This window comes from Plectropomus leopardus, chromosome 1, assembly GCF_008729295.1.
Source record: "Plectropomus leopardus isolate mb chromosome 1, YSFRI_Pleo_2.0, whole genome shotgun sequence".
In the NCBI taxonomy this organism is placed as follows: Eukaryota; Metazoa; Chordata; class Actinopteri; order Perciformes; family Serranidae; genus Plectropomus; species Plectropomus leopardus.
The window spans coordinates 40,242,341-40,258,058 of record NC_056463.1 but is presented as its reverse complement, the minus strand read 5'-3'; the positions used below and the strand labels follow the sequence as shown (position 1 = coordinate 40,258,058).

Here is a 15,718-nt window from a genome sequence, read left to right as displayed (position 1 = left end):
TTGGTAATATTTTATACTTTTTGAATAAAGTCTTTATTGTAATGCATTGCTTGTCTGTTATTGCACAGACTATAATATAATGGATGTGGTCACACTGATGTCGCCATTGTGGTATTTTGGAGCCAGAAGTGACCATATTTGGACGAATAGGTGTAATCTGTCATGTAGTGCGGCCACATCCTGAATAATGCATAGTTATGGGTCTTAAAAAAATGTTAACAGGTAAGTTACAGCTGTCATGGCTGATAAAATTAGCTATAGAGACCAAACAGGGATTATTAGATATGACACAAAAAAAAAAAAAAAACAAACAAACAAAAAAAGGTTTGACCTTGCTTTTCTTTATTTTGTTCATTTTTTACTTTTACTTTTTTGTGCTTATTTTCACATTTTTTCAATGAATGAAAAAATAGAAATAATTTTAACAAAGAGTTTAAAGAGTAATAGTGTCTGAAGTTTCAGGGAGTATTTCATGACATTTACATATCAGATTTGACCTTGTCCTTGTATGAGCTATAAACAATTCAGCTTCACCACAGTAAGTAAGTCATACTGGATGGAGGATGCTTTAAATTTGAGCTGTGGGAGGTATCACCCAAGCACACAAAATTGCAAATACTTTTTAAAGAAATTTGTAGATTTGTCATTCCTATGTACACACACAAAAAAAGATAAATTTAAGTGATTTAAGATTTAGATTTTTAAATTTAAGATTCCGGACAGAGGCTTTAAGTTTCAAAGTGAAATGAAGTTGGCCTGTTTATGGCAAGGCTAGTGGAGGTGGGACTGCAGAGTACCATGATGGTGGATATCAGTGGTCCAGCAGTGGGAGCCACCAACAAGGGAGTTTGCATGGCAAATGTTCAGCTTTATGGTCCTGATACCTGCAGCAAACACACATTTTGTGTTAGTATTTCCCACGCAAATGTGGAAGATCCAAAATAAGTTGAAATTTATCTTAAATGATGCAAAACAAAAGAAGATTTGAATATACAGGTGCACCAAGGCTCTCAAACATTTTGTGAATGGTGTTTTCATTGGCTTCAACCATAACATGCTTCTTATCCAACATCAGGACATTCATGGACAGCCATTTAGAGGCCATCCATAGTGGGTAATCCACAAAGAAAAAAATATTAAATGTTTTGGTTATGTAAGAAGAGATAAGTTTCAGTACCCACCATCAGGCATCAGAGGTGGCGGTGGTTTCACAATAGTCCAGCCAACCTTCTTGAACATGTCAATCTGAGGATAAATGTCAAAGATAAGCAGGGACCATCAAGTTAAAGCATCATTCCACAAGAGTGAAGCAAAGGATAACTGAGAAATGAATGCCAGCCTTCTCCCGTCCTGCAGTACCTAGTGACATGGATGATCAGTGTTTGACAGCACCAGTCCTGGCCCAATGATGTTAAAAGTGCCATCAATGTGCATGTGGTTCCCTCTTACTTCTGCTAATCCTTATGTTAAAGCATTTTTTAAAATCTGTTTTTAAAGGTGCTATATAAATAAAATTATTATTATTATTATTATTATTATTATCATTATTATTATTATCATTATTATTATTATCATTATTATTATTATTATTATTACACGTTGTTGAATTATTATTTCAAGTAGTTGGGATGTTCTGTGTTTGGACTTCGTTAAAGTTATGAGGAAAACCCAGACTGTAGACAGGTTTCCATTGGAGATTTGCATAAAACTTAAGTTATATTTTCAAAATGTCCATAAAACACAGTTGTGAGATGACGGGGTTCCACTGACTGATGTTCTATGACTTCTCCTCTGGTGATAACGTTCCAAGAAGCATGGTGATAGATGTTCAAAACGTTAGCTGCTTTATTTCTTTTTGCAGCCACCACACTAGCCGTCATTATTTCCAATCCAAGGCCACGTAGGCCTGTTATGGAGCCATAATGGAAAGGCAAGTCCTTTATACATGTGAGCGACCACGTGTGAGGAATTTCTGGGAGGTGATAGTCCACGATTTCACAAAGGAATTGTGGATTTAAAACTTCCGGATGATCCGCTCTCTTTTAAAACTCAACTCTTTTAAAGAGTTGTGTGATGCAATAACACCTCTTGTAGCGCCTGTTGTATCATGCGCATAGGCAAGCGCATAGCCATAGCATCATGTGACCTAGAAAAGCCAGAAAATTGTTTCCATTGCAGTTTTGTCAAATATGGCTTTTTAAAATTACCTGAAATACCACCTCATGCAAGTGTAAAAAACGTTTTTTTGCAATAAATGGGATTTTTTTCCCCCCCCGAAATTTACATGTTTCAATTAGGCATATTTTAAGTTCACAATTTCAGTTTTTGCAATTTAAGGGAAAATGGAAATGTGTTAGACAGTTTTATTTTTTCACACACAACCATGTCACTGACAATAACATGGTGCTTACAGACCTTTCTCCAGAGTTGACACGTAAAGTGCTGTGTAGATAGGTCTGGCTACGTGAGACTTGTCATCGACAGCTTAACAATAGCAAAAATATATCTTCTCTTTCATTCTGCATGTTGCAATAGACGTTTATAGACGATTATAGACTTCAGAATTTGTACCATGGCTGCTTAACGAAAAGTAACCTCTCATATCAGAGAGCATACAGACACAAAGGTTTGACAGTCTTCATACCTGACCTCTGGACAAAAATATCCCTCTCAACAGGCATGAAGTCGGCAGCATCAAAGCAGGGCTTGTGCTCTGTGGTCACAAACCTCCCCTCGGCAGCCAGCCTCTGTCTGTCCTCCACTGTACTGATTGGGTAGTCCTGACAGAAACCATGCAATAAAAAATTACATTCTAACAATTAATAAGCAATATACACTTGTCAATATCTTGTCATTTACAGGGCAATAAACAGCACATGGCAAACAGTTCAGTTCCACACATAATCACAAACCTACACTGAACACTTGAACATTTAAGATAAGGCCTCACTTGATCATACAGCTCGTTGGCCATGGTGGGTTTAGGTGCAGCGTTCCTTCTAGCACCCTTTCTGAAGTACTCCTTCAGAGGTCTTGTAAACTTGAAACTCAAAGAAGAGAGCTCTCCAGGTCATAGGGGGCTGAATAATCTTATTCCCCACAACCAAAAGGATGTCTCTGGGCATGGCACCATACATTCCTACAACAGACAGCATAATATGACTCCAGAGTTAGTCTTTTGATCCAAAGGTGAGCCTGCATAACACTGAATGTAGGTACAGGGGAACAACATCTTAAGTTATTGAAGAAGAGGGTAACAATCGGGATCTTACTGTCATGATTTGTAACTACTGGGTACCTATTCTATTGCTACTGTTACTATTTGGTGTGGGAGGGTTAAGTGATGCAGAACTCACTCCTCCATCTTTCCTGAAACCATCAGATTTTTGCCCACGTTTATGGTATAAAAGTATAGGTGCCCAGTAGTTAGGTTATACAATAACTACAATATGAATTCTCCAAAACATCCAGATTATTACGTTTTGCTTTGCACTTACATACTGCTGCACTTCTTTAAAATGTTGTATTTTCCTTAATTTTATGCATGCTATACACTCTAATGTTGGCTTTATTTTAATTAATATCATCTCAACAGGTTTTATTTTCCATCTTATGGTATGCATTATGTACAATCCATTTTTTATCTTACTTTTACAAGTATTATCAAATGGGTTTTCCAGTCTATTCCAATCTTATTTTATTTTTACATGCAGGTTTTATTATGCTTGCTGCATTTCTTGTATTAACCTCTTAGTCACTCACAGAAGGGAAGATATTTGGTATTATTATTACTTTTATTATTATTGTTATTATTATTATTGTTATTATTATTATTATTATTATTATTATTATTATTATTATTATTATTATTGTTGTTGTTGTTGTTGTTGTTGTTGTTGTTGTTATTGCTCAGCAGCTCACACATAACCTGTGATAATATGTGGCATTTTAGAAAGTGTTCTTTTCTATGCTGTTGTCTGCTAGGGCCACAGCATTACTGCTGAGAATAGGAACAAGATCAATAAGTTGATCAAGATGGTGGGATCAATTATTGGCCTGACTCCTGATTCCCTGGAGTCCATCACTGAGCAGAGAACCAGAAGGAAATTCAGGAGTGTTCTGTCACAGGATGACCATGCCCTGAACTGGCCTTCATCTGTAGTGGCAGCAGCAGCCAGCTCCTAATGCCAAAGTGCTCCACCGTAAGGTTCAGGACATCATTTGTGCCCGCAGCTGTTTTTTAACAAACAATATTGATGTACTGTCCTTTCTTAATCATCCTTGTATTTATTGTGTTTATTGATTCAGAGTCTGTAGGTATTTTGTTGTTATTGTCTGCTTACTGTTTACATGACGGTTTTTAGCACTTGTGCAACCTTGCATGACACCCCTCCGCTTTGACTATCGACCTTGTTGGTCTGTAGTGACTGTTGTTGTTTTTGTTGTTGTTGTTTTTGCAGTGGAGCTATGTGCTTCTGTTTTATATATATATTTATGGTAAGTTAATAGTAATGGCTGTGACATAAATAGAGGCCCAGTGAAGTAAAAAGTAGCCTACAAATTTTTTCTCTGAAATATGTTGGAGTAGAAGTATACAGCTGCAGAAAACAGAAAGTAAAGAACCTCAAAATCATACTGACCTAGAGTAAACTATCTGTGTGTTTAAGCGTTTTCATGGATTATTGGCTTTGAGCTGAACTACTTTATACACACATTTTAGAAATCATTTTGATATTGAGTAAAAAAGCTTATCTGTTGCTTTTTCTATTTCTTTACCTGATGATATGAAGTCTGGAGTTTTGTTTTCCAAGGACCAGTCAATGGGTTCTGGCCTCCTGACTGTGATGCCCTTGTGACGTAGAATATTGCATAATTCCTCAATCTCTGCAACAGATTTTTTTAAGTGGTTGTTAGGAAAAGACTTGCCCCCATGCTTCTGGTAGGAGGGCCAATACTTTTCCCGTGTTAACCTGTTGAGAGGTTCACAATATGACAATATCAGGTTAATCTCATTGTATGAGTCAGTTCAGGCATAATTTCACAATTTTTATGCTCTTTTTGGTTGGAAACCAACACAGTAGTGGCTCACAAATGCGCATCACGTAATGTGGTATGAAGGGGTCATCTTGACATTATAGCTTACTTTAACTTCAACAATGAAGGGATTCACATGGGCATTTTGAGCACGACCCACAATCACCTCCTCAAGAGGGTACCATCCATTATACGTAGCTGGCTGCAGACAGGACTTTCTTGCTGCGCAGACTCACTAACATTAACTGCAGGGTGTGGCTGTGCAGCTGTTGCAGTGGAAGTGCTCTGGAAGGCCGTCTGCACAAATGCATTCAACGCCCAGCCCAACTGAGGAAGGAAGAAAATTGAGCATTACTTTTTTAAATAGGTAAATTGGGACCAAAAAATTAAGCTACAATGAGTCATTTTTCTGTAGTAAAACCAGCATGTTACTAGGACACCAGGTGCCATAAAATCATGACTGATGCAATTGTGTGCCACATTTTTAGTATTCTTGTCACATAAACAATATTAAAGATGATGCAGGGAGTCCAATAAGCCACAACAGTCCAAAAACAATGTGACCAGTGATGACATGTTTAGCTGCGCGCCATGATTCAACCACCGGTTGTCAAGGTGGTGTCCAGCAAACAATGTGGGCTTCGAAGATAATTGGCATTCTTTTTGGGGAAAACCTAGTCTTATCCGGAGGGATGGCGTCCATCCCACTTAGGATGGAGCCGCTCTTCTCTCTAAGAATCTGGCCCATTTATTAGAGGCCCAAAGCCATGACGATCCAGAGTTGGGACCAGGGGGCAGAGTCGCAGTCTTACTCGATTCTCTTTGCTTCCTCTAGCACAGTCACATACCCATAATGTTATAAAAATGGTGTCTATCCCCCGACAACTTAATGTGTTTAAATCTAAAATAAACAAATTGGGAGTTGTACAAGAAAATCTCATAAAAATTAATACATCTGCTGTCAAAGAGAATCATAACAGGATAATTAATTGTGGACTTTTGAACATTAGATCCTTATCAACCAAGGCTCTTTTAGTCACTGATTTAATATTGGATGACCTTATTGATTTATTATGCCTCACTGAGACCTGGCTTTGTCCTGATGAGTACGTTAGCCTGAATGAATCCACTCCTCTTTGTCATATAAATAGTCACGTTGCTCGAGACACTGGCCGAGGAGGGGGAGTCGCTGCTATTTTTGATTCAAGCTTCATCCTAAAGCTAAGCTAAATTATAGATGATTTGAGAGCCTTTTTCTTAGTCGCTTCACCCATCCTGGAAAACTATACAGCCCATTCTAATTGTTATAGTGTACCGCGCCCCCAGCCCATACTCTCAAGTTTAGTGCTTAAATCAGACAAAGTAATTCTTGTAGGGGATTTTATGGGTTTTCATGTGGATATTAATGGTAATAGCCTTAGTTCTGATTTCTCCACACTTTTGGATTCTATTTGGCTTCAGTCAGTGTGTACATAAACCCATCCACCGCTACAGTCACACCCTCGATCTAGTCCTTGCATACGGCATCGATATTGAAGATTTATTAGTCTTTCCTGAGATTCCTGCTTTGTCAGACCATTATTTAATAACTTTCAATATTTTATTACTTGACTACAAGCCTCTCAGTAAGAGTTACTATTCTAGATTTCTGGTGGTGCAGTAGCTGAATTTAAGGAATTGATTCTTTCTGCACTGATCTCATTACCATGTCTCACAATGACTGAGGATGCTTTTACTGATTTAAGTCATCCTAAAATGGATTGTGTTGTTTATAGTGCTACTGGCTCATTGCGATCAGCTCTCGACTCTGTTGCACCTTTCAAGAAGAAAATAATGAAACAAAGAAAATTAGCTCCATGGTTTAACCCCCAGATCTTTGTGACATTTGAAAGAAATTGGCATTCAACCAACCTGGAAGAGTCCCGTTTAGTCTGGCTGGACAGTCTTAAAATGTATAGAAAGGCCCTCCGCCATGCCAGAGCAAACTATAACTCATTATTAATTGAGGAAAATAAAAACATTTCCAGGTTTCTTTTCAGCACCGTTGATAGGCTGATTCAGAGTCACAGCTTTATAGAGTCTTGTATTCCTTCGGCCCTCAGCAGTGACGACTTTATGAGTTTCTTTAATGATAAAATTATAACTATTTAAAATAAAATCCATTACCCCTTGTCCTTAACTGACCCGACCCGGACACAGGTAGCTTGAATATGGCTGCAAGGCCTGGAATATATTTGGACTGTTTTCCCACCATTGACCTTCACCGACTCTCTTATTTGATTTCCGCATCCAAGCCATCAACATGCCTGTTAGACCCCATCCCAAATAGGCTACTTAAGGAAGTTTTACCTTTAATAGACAATTCTTTATTAGATACTGTATAATCAATGCGTCTTTATTAACGGGCCATGTACCTCAGTCTTTTAAACTAGCTGTCATTAAACCCTTCTAAAGAAGCCCACTCTCGATCCTGAGAACTATAGACCAATATCTAATCTCCCCTTTATTTCTAAAATCCTTGAGAAGGTGGTAGCTCATCAACTTTGTGACTTTCTCCAAGATAATTGTTTATTCAAGGACTTTCAGACACGTTAAGAGTTCATAAAGACAGAGACAGTACTAGTAAAAACTACTACAACAACATGCAGTGACTTATTGATTGCCTCTGATAAAGATCTGGTCTCTGTCTTAATCCTATTAGATGTCAGTGCCATATTTGACAACAGACTGTAACACTTCATTGATCTTAATAGAACGGCACTAAGCTGGTTTAAATCATACTTATCAGATCGTTCCAAGTTTGTTCACATCAATGATCAATCCTCCGTGCATACTAAGGTCTGCTTAGTAGCTTAGTGCCACAAGGTTCTGTACTTGGACCAATCCTTTTTCCCTAGGCAACATAATTAGAAATTGCTCTCTAAATTTCCATCATCACCATATGCTGATGATACGCAACTGTATCTATCTATGAAACCAGATGAAACTGATCAGTTATCTAGACTTCAAACATGTCTCAAGGACATAAAGCCTGGATGAGCTGTAATTTCTTAATGTTAAATTCAGACAAAACAAAGTTATTGTTCTTGGTCCCAAACACCTCAGAAACTTTTCTAAGGATGTAATTTCTCTAGCTGGCATTACCTTGAAAAATTAGTACATGCATTTGTTACTTCTAGGCTGGATTACTGTAACTCCCTATTATTCGGTTAATAATAATCATAACGCTAACTCCGTTGCCTCTCAAGAGCATTCCTGCTCCCTTGTTTCCTAGTTTTCTCGGATCCTGGCTGCTATCTTGGCTGCGCCTCATCACAGTGATAGCTGTGCTGGTGCTGTGACCCTGCCTTTGGTCACGCTCGTACTGTAGCTGCACTGATACTGTACACCTGGCTCGCCCTGATCTGGTCTTGGTTTTGCCGTTGCTGTAGTCCCGTCTGAAGCTATGCCTGTGTTGTGGGTCATGGTTGTGCCAATGCCGTGATCGTGCTTGATGCAACCTTCTACTGCCATTATTATGAGCCACCCCTCCACTATCAATTTACGCATGGGACTCTTATCGACACCCACAATATTATCATAGAATGCCATTTAGTAATTTTACACCTATCGTTATTGTAATATGACATGTTTGTTTCCATTATTGCTGTGCATCTCTCCGCCTCTCTCTTTCTCTTTCCTTTTTGTCATAATTGTTAGTTACGACATCTATTGCACATCTGTCCGTCCTGGAAGAGGGATCTCTCATCATCCTCTTCCGCTCTTCCTGAGGATTCTTCCTTTTTTTTTCCCCCCATTACAGATGTTCTTTTTTGTGAGTTTTTCCTTAGGTGATGTGAGGGTCTAAGGGCAGAGGGATGTCGTATGCTGTAAAACCGTCTGAGGCAAACCATGATTTGTGAAAATGGGCTTTATAAATAAAACTGACTTGACTTGACCTTACTTGACTTGAATTAGCCATTACTGTTACATACATGCATGTCCATTGTAGACAAAATGGCACCAACGTAACAGGCAGCAAAAGAACAGGGACAGCATGGCCGTAAAGTTAAACAATACCTTTAATGAGTAGCTACAGGTTACATGAGTAATTTGATGAATTAATAACTGAACTAATAAATTCATCATTTAAAAAAACAAAGAAACATAACTGTCCCATATTACTTTACCAGCGGTCCTATTTTACCTGAACATGCCACCAGAATGAAGTCTGGGTTTGGATGTGTTTGAAGGTTTGAAGTTTTTGGGGTATTTTACTTGGCAACATATTTTCTTTATAGAAACATCACAGAGATCCTTAACAAGATCTAAGGGTAACACTTCAGGTATTATTTAAGTTTAATGAGCAGTTTTCGAAGAGTGTCAAGGCGCATGCGTGGGATGTAGACGCTCTTAGCCTGTGCTCTCCACCGCAGCTTTTATAAAATTGCTTTACACCTCAGTAAACCGGCTCAGGAGTCGATATTTTTTGCTTGCGCACCTGTCTCATTTGGTGAATGTTGGAAATCTGAATAATGCCGCCGAAGTCAAGCGCTCCAGCTAAAGGTAAAACCATCGACGGATACATTGGCAATGCTAATGCTAGCGGAACTAATGCTAGCAATAGCCGTCTCAGCGAGCCTCCTGTTAAAGCTACGGCTAACGCTCTGGATGACAAAACCCAAACCTACGAAATATGCAAGGAAATGTGTAAGGGAATGTCCGAATCAATCTTGGAGAAGCTAGACGAACGTTTTGATGCTTTTGAAACTAAGTTCCAGTCAGTTCTCTCCGTGCAAACTGACCTGCAACACCGCCTGGTCAGTCAAGAGCAAATGACCAGCGTACTTGAAGAACGTGTAGAAGCGCTGGAAGCAAAGTATGAGGATCTAACCAGGTACGCCAACCAACTCCAAACCAAAGTACTGGACTTAGAGGCTCGTTCTCGCAGACACAATATCAAGATTGTTGGCATAAAAGAAGGCTCAGAAAAAGGAGGGCCAACTGATTTTGTTTCCAGACTTATTCCTGAATTGCTGGGCAAGCAACACTTTCCACACTCAGTGAAAGTAGATCGTGCACATCGCTCTCTGCAGCCTAAACCAGCAGCGGGTGACAGGCCGCGCACCATCATGGCTCGAATTCACCATTTTCAGGTGAAGGAGATGATATTACGCCTCAGCCGGACGCAGCCGATGGAGTACAACGGAAACAAAGTCCTGATTTTCCCGGACTACACCAACGAAGTGATGAGCCAACGCCGTGCCTTCCGAGACGTGATGCAAGCCCTGAGAAACGAAGGAATTAAGCACTATCTACGCTACCCAGCCAAGCTCCATGTGCACTGGCGCGATGAGGACGCACCGGAGATTTTCAACGATCCAGTAGCAGCAAAGGCGGCTTTAGTGAAGAAACGTAGTGTTTCTGTGGACGAGTAAGGACGGTAGATGATTGTAATAACTCCTACAGCCTTTTCAAGGTGAGAGTGTTCATTATATCAGGCTAAATACGCCGCACTGTGGACTATCTTTTGAACTGCGTGTCATTGCTTTATAGTTAAGTGACTAATAGTCCAGTTGCATCGCCACTATTGATACATCTTAGCGCAGAATAATTCCCCTTGAAGGCCTACTCTCATTTGTTTTAATTGGTGTTATGCTGCTATATTTTCAAATCAGTGTTTTTGCTGTGGTGGAGGGCGCCGTGACTGGGGTTAGGCCTGCTGTATGTCCGGCAGCTCCTGTTTAGATAAAGAGGGGGAACTACGCGTCAGGTTCGGGGGACGCGGACGCTGGGGAGGAGGGTGGTTTTGGGATTGTGTTGTTTATGTTTGTGGCTCAGATGCACATGCTCTATTTCTTTGTACTGTACTACTACAACAACCAGTTTGGATTATCTGTATGCACACAACTGCTTTATTTCTCTTATCGGCTTTAAATGAGTAGTGCACAAGGTAATATGCAGGTGGGAGGCAGAGACTTACAACTGATTTCATGGAACGTTAAAGGGCTCGGCAGTGCAGTCAAAAGAGGAAAAGTCTTTAAACACTTGAAATCTTTATCTGCAGATATCATTTTCTTACAAGAGACCCATATCAAAACAGCAATGCAACACAGGTTAAAGTGCAATTGGATATCTCAAATCTATCAATCACCATTCACTTCACACGCACGTGGTGTGGCTATACTATTTAGGAAGACCATCCCATTTCAAGTAACCTCTGTAATCAATGACCCTCACGGTAGATATATAATGGTCTCTGGTACTATAAACTCATTTCCACTGACCCTTCTTAATGTATATGGCCCAAATGGGTATGAGCCCAACTTTTTCAGGAGGGTTTTTGACCTGATTCCAGACAGTAATGACTCAAACATAATAATTGCCGGGGATTTAAATTGCTATCTAGATCCTTTTCTGGATAGACTATCTACGCGACCACCACCAGAAATTGCATCTGTAAGGCTTTTAAAAAATCTGCTAAAAACCAGAAATCTTGTAGACATATGGAGGATTCAGCATCCTACAAGCAGAGAGTACTCGTTTTACTCTCATGTTCACAAATCCTATAGTAGGATTGATTATTTTTTGATCAGCTCTAACCTTATTTCACAAATCACCGATTCTAAATACCATAACATATTGATTTCTGATCACAGTCCATTAACAATAACATTAAATCTCTCCCTCCCCAAACAGGCCTATTCTTGGCGTTTTAACCCAAACCTCCTTAGTGATGACAAATTTGTGGGAAACATAACAGGCAAACCGAAAGATTTCATAGAATTAAATGACAATGGTGAAGTATCTGACTCTACCCTATGGGAAACATTAAAAGTAGTTTTGCGTGGTGATATAATCTCCTACACTTCAGCCCTTAAGAAAGAAAGAGAAAAGCGATTACTTGAGATTAACAGCACTCTTCCTGCTTTGGAAAGAACATACCAAGTTTCCAAATCACCTGATGACTATAAAGAGATACTAAAGCTTAAATATGAATATAATGGTATTATGAGTGATCAAGTTAACAATTTACTTCTGAAATTAAGGAAGAAACATTTTGAGCTTGGAGATAAACCTAGTAAACTGTTAGCACGACAGCTTAAAGGTGCTCAGGCTTCGAGAGCGATTCACAGCATTAAATCTAAAACTGGCACTCTCTTAACCAATCCCACTGACATAAACCACCGTTTCAGTGAGTTCTATAGTGAACTTTACTCCTCCAAACACAACGTTTCACAGTCCAATCTTAACGATTTCTTTGACTCTCTTCTGTTACCAAGGTTGAGTAGCGCGGCTAGGCAATCCCTTGATTCTGAATTTACCCTACAGGAAGTCATCACTGCCATAAAGTCATTTCCATCGGGCAAAGCAGGTGGGCCCGATGGCTATAGCTCAGAATTCTATAAGAAATTTTGCGATACCCTTGCACCACTTCTACTCAGAATGATGCACAATTCTAAAAATGAAGGAAAACTGCCAAACACCCTTTACGAAGCCAACATCTCACTTATTTTAAAAAAGGGCAGAGACGAAACGGATCCTGCTAGTTTTAGGCCAATTGCACTTCAAAATTTTGATCGCAAGGTAATAACTAAAATTTTGGCTACTAGACTGAACAAGCATTTGGCTTCTATCATTCACCCTGACCAGACGGGGTTCATTCCCGGCAGACTCTCCTTTTCCAATGTCAGGCGGCTGCTCAATACTATTTACTCTGATCAAAGTAGCACTAACGGAGCTGCTATTTTGTCTCTCGATGCACATAAAGCCTTTGACCAGGTCGAGTGGCCGTATATGTTTGAGTCATTGCACAGGTTCGGTTTCGGTGGAACCTTTATATCTTGGGTGAAACTGATATATGCAAACCCATCGTGTTCTGTTTTGACGAATGGTGATCGGTCAGCCCCGTTCCTTCTACAGCGTTCAGTTCAGCAGGGCTGCCCACTGTCCCCGGCGCTTTTCGCCATCGCATTGGAGCCCCTTGCTGCAACAATAAGAGAGCACCCACATATAAGGGGGCTTCAGGTTGGAGGTGTGGAGACACTTATCAGTTTATATGCTGATGACGTAATATTGTACCTACATAATGCTGAAGAATCCATTCCTCCTTTACTCAGCCTGATCACATCTTTTGGTAAAATATCAGGGTACACCATCAACTGGTCAAAGAGTGAGTTTATGCCTCTCTCTAGTATCTATTCACCAGGTTTTTTACAGAATGTTCCATTCAAATTAGTTAATGACCATTTTACCTATCTTGGTTTGACTATACCTAAAAATCCAAAATTGATATTCGAATTGAATTTTGCAGAATTCATATCTGCATTAAAACAGAATATTGAATGCTGGAAAACTCTACCCTTATCAATGATGGGACGCATAAACTCAATTAAAATGATCTCTCTTCCCAGATTTTTGTACTTATGCCAAAATCTACCCATCTATCTCACAGGGGCTTTTTTTAAGGACCTGGATTCAATTATCCTCTCCTATGTTTGGAATGGCAAGAATGCCAGAATTTCGAAGGTACATTTACAGAAACCCAAGGCAGAAGGAGGGTTGGGTCTGCCAGTATTTAAACATTATTATTGGGCTGCCAATGTCAGGGCGCTAATATTTTGGCAACAGAGGACCCCAAACATTCAGACACATACAGCCCCATTGTGGCTTAAGATGGAGGCCAACTCTGTTAATGATTCCTCTTTGCCAGCTATGCTATTCTCCAAATTTGAAAAACCAGAGTCCAATAAGAATCTGTGCTTCGTGATAAAGCAGTCTGTAAGAATTTTAAACCAAATTAGGAGCTTTTTGACACTACCAGATACGTCTGTACAAACACCTATATGCTTTAACCATTGTTTTGTGCCTCCTTGGCATGACAGGTCTTACCATGACTGGGGTGAGAAGGGCTTGGTGTCAATCAGTGACCTGTACATTGATAGTAAGTTCGCATCATTTAGTCAACTGAAGGAGAAATACAATTTATCTCATTCACATTTCTTTCGGTATCTGCAGGTTAGGCATTACATCCAATCAAAAATTGAAAATTTCAAAAATCTTCCAATAGAACATGAAATTTACAAGGTCTTTAAGAGCCCTCCTGACTCCAGGCATCTTATTTCTAAAATGGTACATTTGTTTGATGACTGCATTGCTGCGCACACTGTGGGGACTAGGGACGCATGGAGAGAGGAGTTGGGTATAGAACTGTCTGAATCCCTGTGGACTAAATGTCTGTCTAGGATCCGCTCTTGTTCTGTAAACAGCAGACACCAATTAATCCAATTTAAGATTGTCCATCGTCTGCATTATTCCAAAGTCAGATTGCACAGAATTTACCCCTCGGTCTCCCCAGTGTGTGACAGGTGTAATGTTTCAGAAGGTACGTTGTCTCATGCTTTTTGGTCCTGCTCTTCACTGACAAACTTTTGGTCAAAAATATTTGACTGGTACTCCAAAGCTTATAAAAGCCCCCTCCAGCCCGAGCCTGGACTTGTCATCTTTGGCTGCACACAAGCAATGAGAATTGTTCCTGCTGCGATGCGACAACCACTGGAACTGGGACTGATCATTGCAAAGCGACTAATATTGAAGGAGTGGAAGTCTCCCAATCCTCCTTCCTTCCAATTGTGGGTCATAGACATGTTATCGCTAATACAAATGGAAAAACTCCATACTGGCTCAATGAAGACTTTTACCAGCTTGTGGAACCCTTTTCTTGCCCACCTTGAAAAGGCCAAAATAGGCTAACCGTGCTCCTGTCCCAACAACTTTGTATTGTGCCTCTCCTCTGTATTGTGCATATGTTTGTAACTGACTGGTGATAGTTTATGCATCTGAGCCCTGTTGTTTTGTTGTGTTTTGTTTTGTTTGTTTAAAAATGAAAAATTTAAATAAAATATTTAAAAAAAAAAAAAATGAGCAGTTTTCTTCCTAATTTACAAAAAAAGTGTCTCAAATTACCCAATTTAACACTACAAAAATCAACTAACAAAAATCAACATTTAAAATAAAATTGGATTTACACTTAAATGCTTAATCAGACAAAATGAAATCAATGAACAAATTACAATAATCTTAGATGAATATAACAGCTCAGATGTAGCCTTGTGATGAAAATAACAAACATTTTCTTACTAATGTTAACTTATGTAATTTTCCACCCAATTTTTTTACTTTTTCCAAAAAAAGAAGGCTTGAAACCACCATAATACCAATCATGGCACCGATCTGACGGGCAGCGTCTGCCTCCCTGCTACCTCCACTCAGACACCCGACTCGCAACATTGTCCAATGTGTGATCAACACAGTGAAGTCAAAACAGCAGCCCAGGATCCACCTCTGAGTTTGCTCATGAATGAAGACTTTAGCTTACTGCCGACTTTATAATAGTGGATGTTGTTCAGAACTGCCCCTTGGCAGCTCTGGCTGTTTAATCTTCAGGTGTAATGACTAATTATGTGATCTGCCTAAACCTGCCTCTAAACTACACAGCTAGATTCATGATATGCCTTATCATATGCAGCTTTTATAGAACTCAGCTGTTTACATTTGTTTAAGACTTAGAATTGGGCATATTTTAGGGTGGGACAGCTTTGAGCGACAGGCTGTCTGCACATAGTGTCCCCCGCTTCTCAGATCCATTGTCACAGTAGCTACATCCATTATTTATACAGTGTTCTCAGACCCGAGGACTGAAATT

At 39.6% G+C, this 15,718-nt stretch overlaps 1 pseudogene; it reads right to left on the bottom strand.

The window, feature by feature from the left end:
- Positions 1 to 771: 771 nt before the first annotated feature.
- On the bottom strand, positions 772 to 15,303 carry LOC121942254 (annotated as a pseudogene).
- Positions 15,304 to 15,718: the final 415 nt, after the last annotated feature.